Here is a 13963-nt window from a genome sequence, read left to right as displayed (position 1 = left end):
ATACCTTCTTCGCTTAGTAGGTAAATGTCCTGTCAATTAAATGTTAAATGTTATAGTTTCGCCAATCCGTCTGTCTATCCGTCCATCAGTCCAAGGCTTAGTTCAGACCCTATAAGTACTAGAAAGTTGTATTAGGCATGGGTATCAATATTAGTCACGCGGATAAAGTGGTAAAATAAAATCTTGAAATTTTTTTTTGTGGAGGTTTTTAGGGCATGTTAAGTGTCGATTTCATAGTAAGGGGTGTCGTTGGATAGGTCATTCAAAAATATTGTGTGTAAAACCATTTTTAGATTCATTTTTATGCCTCGAAAGTGCCGTTTTGTGTATCTGAGCTTTAAGGACTAAAGTATGAACGGTGCTAAAACTGTAGCTTCGCAAGTCAAGTAACGCTCAAAAGCACAAGCAAAAAGCCTTGCACTCACTCACTGTATTGAGAGAGAGGTTACATTACATAGAAAATAGCGATTTTACATAAACTCCGTAAAGATTTAAATATGAATGGCGCTAAAACTGTGGCTTTGCTAGTTAAGTAACACTCAAAAGCTCAAGCGAAAAGCCTTGCACTCATTTACACACACACACGGAATAGAGGACTATAGAATTATCCAAGTCTCGTAAGGTCTACCTACGGTCTAACTAACAGTCAAATACGGGATCTCTAAATTTCGGTTAACCAAATCCAATTAACGAATTGGCTCTAGAGTAATCATAAATTATATGTTGATTTAATGTATAGAATGAAACTATATTATATATACTATACTATATATAAATATTTAGTCTATGTTAGCCCGACTAGCTTCGATTATTGATTGTGCGAAATCTACACTACCAACAAAAGGTCCTTGATCAATTAATTCTCTCCCAATCCGCTCCCGCTCCGCTTATCACAGTGGCACGGCTGTGAGCCTCAAGAGTGTACGCCTTTGTTGTAACAAGCGACGTGCCTTCACTCTGCCACGGTGGTCATTGTTCTTTTAAGATCAGCGTGAAATTAGTGATGTTGCCTTAATAAGGGCCACGGACTAAACTTGAGCATCCAACTTGCTTTGTGCTTTGAAGTTTCGAGACGACTGGACAAGTTGCTTCGTTAGTGTACAGACTAACTTGAGAGTTGATACATCTCTACTATACATCTATGTAGATAGATTGTCAATTTTTAGGGTTCCACACCTCAAAAGGAAAAAAGCAAGGAACCCTTATAGGATCACTTCGTTGTCTGTCTGTCCGCCTGTCCGTTTGTCGTGCTGTCAAGAAAACTTATAGGGTATTTCCGGTTGACCTAGAATCATGAAATTTGGCAGGTAGGTTTTATAAAGGGAAAAATCCGAAAATCGTTAATTTGTGGTTAAGTACATAAAAAAAATGTAAGTATTCATAAACAAATAATTAGTATTTCAATTTTCAAAGTAAGATAACTATGCCATGTGGGGTATCATATGAAAGGGCTTTCTTTACTTTTACATTCTAAAACAGTTTTTCATATAGATTTATCGTGCGAAATGACGAAAAAAATACCAGAGTAAGGAACCACGGAACCCTCGGTGCGCGTGTCTGACTCGCACTGGGCCGGTTTTTACTCGACTGGTTTTAGTGAAAACGAATAAATCGACAATCGATTGTTTAAGTCATTCGATTGTTTTTTTTTGCAACAATCACCCATCGTAAGTACACTGATATTGATACCACCGCCCATGAACATTTGGATCAGAGGAACGCAAATGTGCTGCCGATTTTTCAGGAACTCCTTGATCCGTCCCTTGAATAACCCCATGTTGAAAGTTGACCATTGAACTATAGACCTTACTAGCTGATGCCCGCGACTTCGTTCGCGTGAATGTAGGTTTTTTAAAATTCCCGTGGGAACTCTTTGATTTTCTGGGATAAAAAGTAGCCTATGTGCTAATCCAAGGTATAATCTATCTCCATTCTAAACAGCCCAATCCGTCCAGTAGTTTTTGCGTGAAGGAGTAACAAACACACACACACACACACACGCACACACATACAAATTTTCTCTTTTATAATATTATAAGTGTGATACCTAGACTATAGACCTACGGGCCTACATTATAATAACACATAGCCCCAAACCATATGTTACGAGACACGCGTCCAAACAAAATATCAAATATTAGGGTGGGGTTTAATTAGGGTACCGCATTGTACAAAACAATTTATTGCCTACGGAACACCTGGGGCCTGTCAAATTGTACTGTAATCAGCCTAATCATTAACTTAATGATTGCATCGTGTTATGATGACCGTGAAATTTGATATGCATTTCGCACCCCAAGCTTTTTTGACTTTTATGAAAATTAATAGGAACCATACAAACTATGGGTAAGCTGTGATAGCGTAGTGGTTAACAGGGCTCTCTCCGTCACTCGCTTCATACAATCGTAGTTCCAATTTCATTTGAATATTAAGCAACCAAAGTCCATGAAATTTTGCAGACATATTCTAGAAACTAATATCTATGTCTGTGGTGTATTAGATTTTTCTAAAAATATGTAGTTTTAAAATTACAGGGGCTCAAAAATTTGTATGTAAATTTTTAAGACCGCGTAACTTTGAAACCGAATATTTTAACAGAAATCTGGAAAACCACAGACATAGATATTAGTTTCTAGAATATGTCTCCATTTCATGGACTTTGGTTGCTTAATATTCAAATGAAATTGGAACTACGTTTGTATGAAGCTAGTGACAGAGAGACCCCTCTTAAGATGTCGGCCTTCTATCGGAGGGTCCACGGTTCAATCCCGGGCATACACTTCTAACTTTTCGGAGTTAGGTATATGCGTTAGGAATCAGTTAAGGAAAACATTGCGAGGAAACCTGCATGACCAACTACAACGGATTTTAATTTAGTTTTTTTTGTTTGAAAGGTGGCTTGATCGAGAGTGTTCTTAGCTATAATTTAAGAAAATCGGTTCAGTCGTTTGAAAGTTATCAGCTATTTTCTAGTTACTGTAACCTTCACTTGTCGGGGGTGTTATAAATTTTTAATTTACACTTGTATGATATAGATATTCAGTCAGTCAGTCAGTCACCTTTTCCTTTTATACATTTAGATAAAGTAAATGCATCCTAGGCGTGAACTCCCGCCCTATCCCAACGCCTCACACCGGATGTGCGCCCACGCATGAAGTTACTTACTGTTATTGTTTTCTGTGACTTCACTACGGAAATAGTAAGAACTTCACACTGCATTATCATCGATCACAGTGAAATATAGACCAATGCATTAACACGTTTCCTTTTGTTTATTTTGGAGTATCTGTAACAGTTAAGATAAAGTTTTTAGGGTTCCGTACCTCAAAAGGCAAACGGAATCCTTATAGGATCACTTTGTTGTCTGTCTGTCCGTCCGTACGTTGTGTCTGTCAAGAAAACCTATAGGGTACTTCCTCTTGACCTAGAATCATGAGATTTGGCAGGTAGGTAGGTCTTATAGCACAAGTAGAGGAATAAATCCGAAAAATGTGAATTTGTGTTTACATCATTTAAAAAATAATTAAAATGCGTTTCAATTTTCAAAGTAAGATAACTATACCAAGTGGGGTATCATATGAAAGGGCTTTAAATACCTGTATATTCTAAAACAGATTTTTATTTATTTTTATGCATAACAGTTTTTGATTTATCGCCCGCTGAGCGACTCTGAGCTTTCTTATGAGGCCCATAGTTAGCTGTGCCGTGTAGGTCATCAAAAATAGGGTTTTAAATGAGAACTTACACAAATAAACAGAAAACAAATCAATAGTAAGGTTCACAACAAAAAATCCCCAATAATAGAAGGGTATTGGGAAATAATTATGTCACACCCTCACCCTCGATGGGGGTTGACGCGTTATTGCAGCACGTGGCGTTTTGTTTTTTGTATGTTTGTACGTCACTCCATGCGTGACGGGTGGCGTTTGGCTGTAAAAGTAATAATAACTTAAGTTATGTTATACTTATACTTAGAAAGAGATGTAATAAATGGTACTACGGTCTTCTATTGAGATCTTAGATTTTATTCTAGGCACCTCTAACTTCTCAGAATTATTGTATTTATATCTTAAGCAATTCAATATCACTTGCTTTAACGGTGAAGGAAAATATTGTGAGGAAACTGCGTCACTGAGGGTTATTCATAATGTTCTCAAAGATACCTATATGAAGTCTACCAATCCGCACTTGACCAGGCGCAGCTTGGACTATGGCCTAAACTCTACCCATTAGTAGTGACCTGTGCTCAGTAGTGTGCCAGCGATAGGTTCAACTGATGATGATCATGAAGCATGAATTTCATCCAGCGCAAGCCTTTCTTCCAATAAAAACATCTCAGATGTATCATACTAGATGATGCTGCGTGGATATTGGTTTTTTAATCCCGCTATAACTCTTTTATTTTCCGGGATAAAAAGTAGTTTATGCCCATCTTCAGAATGCAAACTACCTCGGTACCAAGTGAATGACACCGTGGCAACTCTTTAATTTTACGGGACCAAAAGTATCCCTTCTTCCTCGGGATCTATCTTATACCATATTAAAACTTAAAATTTGTTAAGCGGATGGACTGTGAAAACCTAGCAGACAGACACATTTCACATTTGTAATATAAGCATGCCTCCCCTACCCAACCCTTCAGCACGATGGACCGATGATATTAAGCGGCTGACGGGAAGTGGCTGGATGAGGAAGGCTGAGGACCGGGTGTGGTGGCGTTCTTTAGGGAAGGCCTATGTCCAGCAGTGGACATCCACAGGCTGATGATGATGATGATGATGAATATTAGCATGGATTCATTGACGAATGTTACCATTATACAAGCTTTCTATCCGTCCATTCGACGTAAAACAATAAAAGAGAATAACCAACACTAATAAACGAAGCAACGACTTTGCCCCACATAATATGGAATCGTAATGTTATTTTAGCACCGAATAGTTCCGTTAACAATTTCTTAATCGCCTGTTATGCTATATGTTTGTTTGAAGGGTGCTCATCAGTGAGATGCCTATCTTAAGAGGAAGCGATGAGCCTTCTCATGTTTTAACCCCCGACCCAAAAAGAGGGGATTGTAGAGGCATGCAGCCTCTTTTAAGACCGGCAGCTGCGAAGAAAGCAACACACTTTGCAGCTGTCACTTAGAGAACACAATTTGAATTCGGAACGATTCAAAATATCTTGCTGGCCTGGACGAACCCCGGGCAGCGCATTCAAGCAATTCACTTCAGATCTTCAAGACCGAAACACCTCGGTCTAGCATCAAGCTCCGGCCCTCGTTTTTCTACCACAGTTTTAATTGTAACCAAGGCACATATTGTAAATAATAATTACTCATGTAATACAACGTGATAATATGTAGCGGCATTTCATTTATCAGTTATCATACGCTGCATGGCTGCTACAGGGTATTATAAGTTTGACGTGTGTATCTGTCTGTGGCATCGTAGCTCCTAAACTAATGAACCGATTTTAATTTAATATTTTTGTTTGAAAGGTGGCTTGATCGAAAGTGTTCTTAGCTATAATCCAAGAAAATCGGTTCAGCCGTTGGAAAGTTATCAGCTCTTTTCTAGTTGCTGTAACCTTCACTTGTCGGGGGTGTTATAATTTTTAATTTACACTTGTATGGTTTATATTCGAACCGCAAGGATATGGAACGCCCTTTCATTGCATCAGTTTTCCCCTCCAATTTCAATATTGACATCATCAAGTGAAGAGTGAATAGGCATCTTCTAGGCAAGCGCGTTCCATCATAACTTGCCAGCAGGTCTGATTGCAGCCAAGCGCTAGTCAATGAATTAAAAAAACAGCCCAGTGCGTGTCAGCCTCGAGCACCAAGGGTTCCGTACTCGGGTATTTTTTTCGACATTTTTCACGATAAACCAAAAACAGATTTTTATTTTATTTATTTATGCATAACTAGAGGATGCCCGCGACTTCGTCCGCGTGGATTTAGGTTTTTAAAGATCCCGTGGGAACTTTTTGATTTTCCGGGATAAAAAGTTGCCTATGTCGATTACAGGGACGCAAGCTACCTCGATACCAAATTTCATGCAAATCGGTTAAGCGGATGGGTCTTTAGGAATCCCGCGGGAACTGTTTGATTTTCCGGAATAAAAAGTAGTACTAGTAGCCTATGGCCGTCTCCGGGATATAAGCTAACTCTGTACCAAATTTCGTCAGAATCGGTTAAACTGTTGGGCCGTGAAAAGGTAGCAGACAGACAGACACAAAAAACTGTCAATTTCGCATTTATAATATTAGTATGGATAGATGCATAAAAAAATCGCAATGTAGCTAACTCCCGCAGAGTCGCAAATAGGTGCTGGATTCAGGCGACGCAAGACCGTGTGTGGACACCACAAGAGACCCTATGTCCAGCAGTGGACATCCATCGGTTAATAATGATGACGATGAATAGTCGATGGCAGACCCCTCATACCGTATTCCGCTCGCAGCACGACCTCGTATTAACATAATGACGTACGCCGGTTTCAATGTAAATTCAAATCGTGGTAAAATCGATTCCCATCAACGTAAGCTGTCCCCCGTGCTATCCACCATTTATTATTCAGTGTTGATATTATATGAATGGGTGAATACATGAATGTTTGTCTGTCAGACAAATAGGTACATGGAACAGAAACGTGAATACGAGAAAAAACTGGCCAAGTGCGAGTTGGACTCGCGTACCGAGGACTCCGTACCCTGGAAGGATGCGTATAGTTAACAAGATGATACCTGCGACTTCGTCTGCGTCTTTTTTCCTTTGGAGATAAGTACGGAACCCTAAAAAATAACTTATTGGGAATTTATTTAAACTTTGGTTCGAACAATTTTTTCGCAACCTTATTCAGCAATGGGAACTAATTATTATTTATTTATCATACTGCCCTAATGAATAAAAAGTAATTTTCCATAAATTTTGGGTGACATCCAAATATTCTATTTAGTGTACGCTTTCAATTAGCTCAACCAACTAATTATTATTTTATCTGTCACGTGTGGTTTAGTGAACAGTTTATCTAAAATTAAACGTTAGGTATGAAATATTTTAATAATGTCAAATGTACCACATTCACCAATTGAATTGCATCACACTCCGAAAATTTGAGGTGCGTACCCGGAATCAAACCATGGACTTCCTCATATAGGAGACCAACGTTTTACCACTAGCAATCACCGCTTTGAAAGAAATTAATGCTGTAAAATTCAGGGACTGCGTTTAATAGCCTCATCGGGTGACAGAAGGGCTGGCTCATTTTTTGCGCAACGAATCAGCCCGGCTGTCTTGTCCAGCGTGGCACTGCAGCCAGTATTCTTGGCACCATTCCACGCGGGCATGATTTGTATAGTAATTAGATAATGCTAGCTTAAAGTTTTATTGTAATATTTTCAATATAAGTAAAAAATAAAAATCGATCAAGTGGGAGTCAGACTAGCGCACCGAGGGTTCCGTAATCGGGTATATTTTCGACATTTTGCACGATAAATCAAAAACTATTAATTTATTCCTTTACTTGTGCTATAAGACCTACTTACCTGCCAAACATGATTCTAGGTCAACGGGAAGTACCCTATAGGTTTTCTTGACAGACACGACGGACGGACGGACGGCCGGACAGACAGACAGACAGATAACAAAGTGACCCTATAAGGGTTCCGTTTTTCCTTTTGAGGTACGGAACCCTAAAAAGGGACCTACTATAGTATTTCGAGGCTCCACTTGGTCACTTAGTCCGTTCGCCGTTAGACTCGCCACTGTCAAGGATTACTGAAAGACAGGACACATAACCGACAATTTATTTATATCTCCAACATCGAATGGCCAAATGGTCGGCAATAAATTGCGTTGTCGTGAGTATTAGTGCGTAGCAGGATTTACGAGACAAAGTTACATTCTCCCAAAGCCCTTAGCTGGTCTGTACCTGACGTTAACGACTAACGCCCAAACCAGGATCTTACCTGGAAAGGTAGGCGAATACGAAATACATCAGAGTAATTCAGATAGAAGCCTATACATATGTACACGTCTTTTGTTTTCATATCAAGTGCTTACTCAGTTCTTCTAGAGTTTGAATTTGAGTAATGAAGTAAAAATAAGTAGTCCTTTGCCTCCTCGTTTCTAGGATTTCGCTAGGATATGGCATCAGGTTTCCCATTTGCTTTTAAGTTAATAGGTACCTTGGGATCTTCCGATTCCTTTCAGGGTGGATAATTGGCTCAACTGGTGACAGAAATTCTGGCTCAGTTTTTGAGCAAAGAAAGAGCCTGGTTCTTTGTTCAGAGCGGAAATACAGCCAATATTCTTGGCAGCATTCCACCCAGGCATGATGTCTTTTAGAGGTCATCTACACCCCCGATGCGTTTTACATCGACCAGAGAAAAACCACACTTCACACTATTACACTTCACATCACACTATATTATAAAGGCGAAAGTTTGTATGTATGTGTGTATGTTTGTTACTCCTTCACGCAAAAACCACTGGACGGATTTGGCTGAAATTCGGAATGGAGATAGATAATATCCTGGATTAGCACATAGGCTACTTTTCATCCCGGTAAATAAAAAGAGTCCCCACGGGATTTCGTAAAACCTAAATTCACGCGGACGAAGTCGCGGGCGTCAGCTAGTTATTCATAAATACCGGTGATATTGGTTTTAAAAGATTTGATCAATAAATTTTGGCATTGCGTAACTCCACGACTGAGCAGAAGGCAGCTAAGCGTCGTAAATCGCCCCGAGAGCCAATATTGATGATACGGGAATTTATAGCTTGTATTGGGCAAACAATTTGGCGACCCAAGACGTAAATATGTCTTCTTTTGATCCCAATCTATCAGGTTGACTTAGCTGATCGGTTGGAAAGAATATCAGTTCTTTTTTTCTCTCTCGTCTGGCTTTACAAAGATTAGCCAATGTCAAGTTTGTAGTTATTTGTAACAAGTTAGTTAAACTATACAAGTATGGATCCCGTCTGTGCCGGCGCTCGCCGACACACGCACGGCAGCCCCTTAGAGCGCTTTCCAGTCAGTTTTTACAAAAAAAAAAAACACTCACCAACACAGACGAAGTCCAGTTCTTTCATATAAATGAAAGTTGAGTATCTTTACTTTTAAAAGGAGGAAAATATGATACGATTTTTTCTTCCTACTATAGATAGATAGAACACTTTATTGCACACAAAAACACATGTAAAGGAACACAACACAGAAAGAAGTAAACAGAAAAAACAAAGTGTGCAAAGGCGGCCTTATTGCTTGGAGCAATCTCTACCAGGCAACCTTTTTATTTATTATAATATTTATTGGTTTTGTCAAAGAAAAAAGATGGTTTTACTTTTGTTCTCTTTATTAATTATGAGAAGGCTTACAACATAAAAATGGTAAATTCCGTGGGCTTTCATAGCTTTTCACGGCCCATCAGTTTTACCGATTTTGATGAAATTCGGTGCAGAATTGGCTTACATCCCGGGAAAGGGCATGGGCTACTTTTGTCCCGGATATTCAAAGAGTTCCCACGGGGGTTTCAAAAAACCTACATCCACGCGGACAAAGTCACGGGCATCATCTTGTTAGTATATTATTATGTGATATGTAGCCATTATGTTTCTAAGGTTTTTTAAAGATTGTTTAATATTTCTGCTACTTTTTGACTGGATAAACTATAATGCTGTGTGTACCTTTACTCGGACTCGATAGGTAGATAATTAGTAATTATGACTTATTTTTAATACTAGCTGATGCCCGCAGCTTCGCCCACGTGGATTGGTCAGATCCCCTGCAGCATCAGGATTGAGGAGTTGGAATCCGAATTTTTTATGAAACAATGTCGCAAAGTTCCTCTATCGATTAAAAAAGAAATGACGCAAATCGGTTCAGAAATCTCGGAGATTTCAGTGTACATAGGTAGAAAAACACAACTCCCTTCTTGAAAGTCGGTTAAAAAAGTAGCCTATGTTACACCCTGGTCAATCCTCTACTTGTATGTGAAAATCCCGTTAAAATCGGTTCAGCCGTTCCGAAGATTAGCCTTTTCAAACAGACAGACAGACAGACAGACAGACAGACAGACAGACAGACAGACAGACAGACAGACGGACAGACAGACAAAAATTTTAAAAACGTGTGATTCAGTTATGGTATCATTCAAATAACCATATGACCTTAATATGTGGTAGTTATTTCGAAATTACAGACAGACACTCCAATTTTATTTATTAGTATAGATTAATACAGTGAATCGATGGTGTATCATATGAAATAAGTAAATTTAAATAAATACCCATAGAACATAATAGACAGTTAATTTTCAAAATGCGTCCATATAATTTTGTACCTAGCAATATTATCATATTTCCTACCAGACCCCTACCGTGATATAAATTCCCCGATGGCGAGAAATTAATGAATCAATATTAGTTGGAGCCTTGCCAGTTATGGGACGTGTATTGGTGATGAGAAAAATTTCACAGTCAACCGATTGGACGGTTAAATAAAACTTTTTCGATGGAATTTAATCGCGGCATATTTCAGCTTTTTGGTACACGCCGATGTCAGTGCCTTGGAGGAATTATTATGCTTCGCTTTCGCAATCAGGATAACTTGATTATGATCAGACTATTTTTAACCCCCGACCCAAAAAGAGGCGTGTTATAAGTTTGACGTGTGTATCTGTGTATCTGTCTGTGGCATCGTAGCTCCTAAACTAATGGACCGATTTTAATTTAGTTTTTTTTGTTTGATAGGCGGCTTGATCGAGAGTGTTTTTAGCTATAATCCAAGAAAATCGGTTCAGCCGTTTGAAAGTTATCAGCTCTTTTCTAGTTTTCTTATAGAGGTTTTTGAGTCGGGGGTTTTTTAAATTATAAGTTATGAAAAAGGTAGTGAACGGAAAATAAGTGTATGAGGAAGGCGAACTATTTATGGTGGCACGCTCTTCAAAAGGGGTTTTTTTTTTAATTTACAGACTAGCACTTGCACCTGCTAGCAAGTGATGATGCAGCCTAAGATAGAGCGCGCTTGCCTAGAAGTTGCCTATTCACTCTTGACTTGAAGATTTGGACGGGACGCATGAAGCAATTATCTTCAGTTTTAAAGGCGACTGTATTTGCGACTGTGTTATGCAATAAACCCCATGTTAGCTATCGAAATTTGTATCGGCTTGGGCTTTACATTGATCGGAATTTTTTAATCAAATACGGTTTTGGTACCTATCTAGGTACAATTATTTTGCTGTGTCCTATTACACAGTTTTGTTTTCAACATTTAGTGGCTGTCCTTTCATATGATACCACACTTGGTATAGTTATCTTACGTTGACAATTGAAAATACTAATTTTATTTGTTCATGAACACATTGTTTTTTGTGATATAACGTTCTACAAATTCACAGTTTTAAATAATTTTTTTTGCGATATAACCACAAATTCACGGTTATCCGGTTTTTTTCCTTTACTTGTGCTATAAGACCTACCTACCTACCAAATTTCATGATTCTTGGCCAATGGAAAGTACCCCATAGGTTTTCTTGACAGACAGGGCAGACAGACAGACAGATAGACAACAAAGTGATCCTATAAGGGTTCCGTTTTTCCTTTTGAATATACGGTACCCTAAAACACAGTTTTTTCTAAGTCTGTAAAACAGAATAAAATGTGTGTTTGAATGTGGGTCAATACTGCATGTTGTAACAGCTGACGCTATGGGGTGATGGAAATGAGTTTTTGTGCCAACTCAACCGATATGCGACCGAGCCGAAAATTAGTTCCTACCATGTTTATTTATTTTAGAATTTTGTCAAAAGTAAACTATTGCGAAGGAAGTTTGGGATTTCGCTTTGGCTAGAATATAGAAATAGGAGATTTAAAAAAAAAAAGAATATTAGCCATGCTAATCATGACTAATACTCCCATTTCCCCTCCAATTAAGCGTAAAGCTTGTGCCAGGAGTGGGTACGACAATAGTGCAATGGGTGGGGTTTGAACCGCCGACCTTTCGGAATTCAGTCCGCTCCTCAACCGTTAAGCTATCGAGGCTGTAAACCTCGAACTTTTAAACCACTCTTTTGAAAACAATAAAGTAAGTAGTAAAATAATGTACGGCAGTCATAAATTAGTCATAAGTTGGCTATATGAAATAGGTAGTTTGGATTTGAATATTGATATTTAAATTAATAAGTTGTGGTTATAGAGTAAAATTTGAAAGAATTATTAATTTTATGTGTTTATCATTATGTGTTTTGTATTATTTAATATATTTTCATAAACAAATGAAAAAAAATATTTCTATAAACATATTTTGCCACCAAGTTTTATAAATCCCAAGAAATATATTCAAAAAGCAGATACAAGCTTTTTGCTTGCCTTAAACTGGTTAAAAGAAAATTTAATGACCGTTTAGCAAAAACATGACAAGAAATGGTCATAGCATTCCTGGCACAGATAATATCGTCTGTAAATAGATAATGAAAACATGAAATTATATAGAATTTATATTAATTTTGTCACAAAAAGTTGTTTTCTCTTCGACTTTAGATTTTAATAATTACGATAAGCTATACGATTTTTTTAGACGTTTAGCTAAAATCCAATAAAAACTCGGTGTAAAAAAAAACATATATTTTATTTTATTTTAAATAAATAATATTAAAATAAACTGAAAAGAAAACAAAGTTGACGTAAAAAACCATAAATTTATTATTTTCTCGTTTTGATTGCTTATTACATCTTACGAAATACTCTATCGATGACCACATATAAGAGTTATGTACTTTCAATATTTTTGTCAAAAATTGCAGATTCCTGAATATTGAAGAGTGAATAGACATCTTCAAGGTAGGCGCGTCCCATCTTAGGCCACATCACCACTTTCCATTAGGTGTGATTGTGGTCAAGCGCATGCCTATAATGAATAAAAAAAAAATTTTTCTAACTTCGCTTTTTTTTTAAACTTTAAACGAAGTTCTATTTTTTAAATCGATATCGTCTTCACCGGTCCACTACTGCGACGTCCCTTTTCAAAATGTGAAGAGTTTAGGCTACAGTCTACCACGCTAGCCAAGTACGGCTACATGAACAAGTTCTTGTCGTAGCGCATGCATTTTGGCTGACGATTTGTCTGATCGCCGTCGTATCTTTAGCCTAAACGCGTGCTGTTCGAGCTATCTAGACAGGAATGCCGTTAGTCTGTCCGAGTGTCCAGTTAATGCTGTGCCCAGGAAATGGGCGGTGCTCATCTCGCACTAGTTTCACCTGTGGCGCCAGCTTGTAAACCGTGTGCCTCTAGTTGTAAAGGGAACAACTCAAATTCAACACTTTTTAAGTAAAAAAACCGGCTAAGTGCGAGTCAGACTCGCGCACTGAGGGTTCCGTACTCGGGTATTTTTTCCGTCATTTTGCACGATAAACTAAAAACTATTATGCGTTTTATCGCATATTAGTTATTTATTTTGATAAAAAAAATCTGTTTTAGAATGTATCTAGAGGTAAAGCCCATATGATATCCCACTTGGTATAGTTGTCTTACTTTGAAAATTGAAAATAGTATAATTATTTGTTCATGATTTTCTAGAGGTACCGAACCCTAAAAACATATATTTTAATGCTTTTTTACAGTTGAAATCATGTATCTTGAATTAAATTTGATGATTTATGATTTTAAATAATGAAGATAATGAGTACATACTACATACATTTGATGATTTAATTCAAAAGAAGTTATGATCCCAATACCTAACTGGAAACCCGGGAATCGAACTCAGGACCTCATCATCTGCAGTTAAACATGCTAGTCACTAGAACGAGGCAATTCTAGAATTTTTCCTGTATTTTTGCGCCACTTTTTATCGAAGCTTTACGCTAAACCTAAGCCGCCATGATGTAAAACGTACCTAAGGCTCGAAATTGAAAATATATGTCAATGTCAAGTTACTCGAATGTTACAAATGGCTACAAATG

This window comes from Maniola jurtina, chromosome 17, assembly GCF_905333055.1.
Source record: "Maniola jurtina chromosome 17, ilManJurt1.1, whole genome shotgun sequence".
Taxonomy (NCBI): Eukaryota; Metazoa; Arthropoda; class Insecta; order Lepidoptera; family Nymphalidae; genus Maniola; species Maniola jurtina.
Note: the sequence above shows the minus strand (reverse complement) of the source record.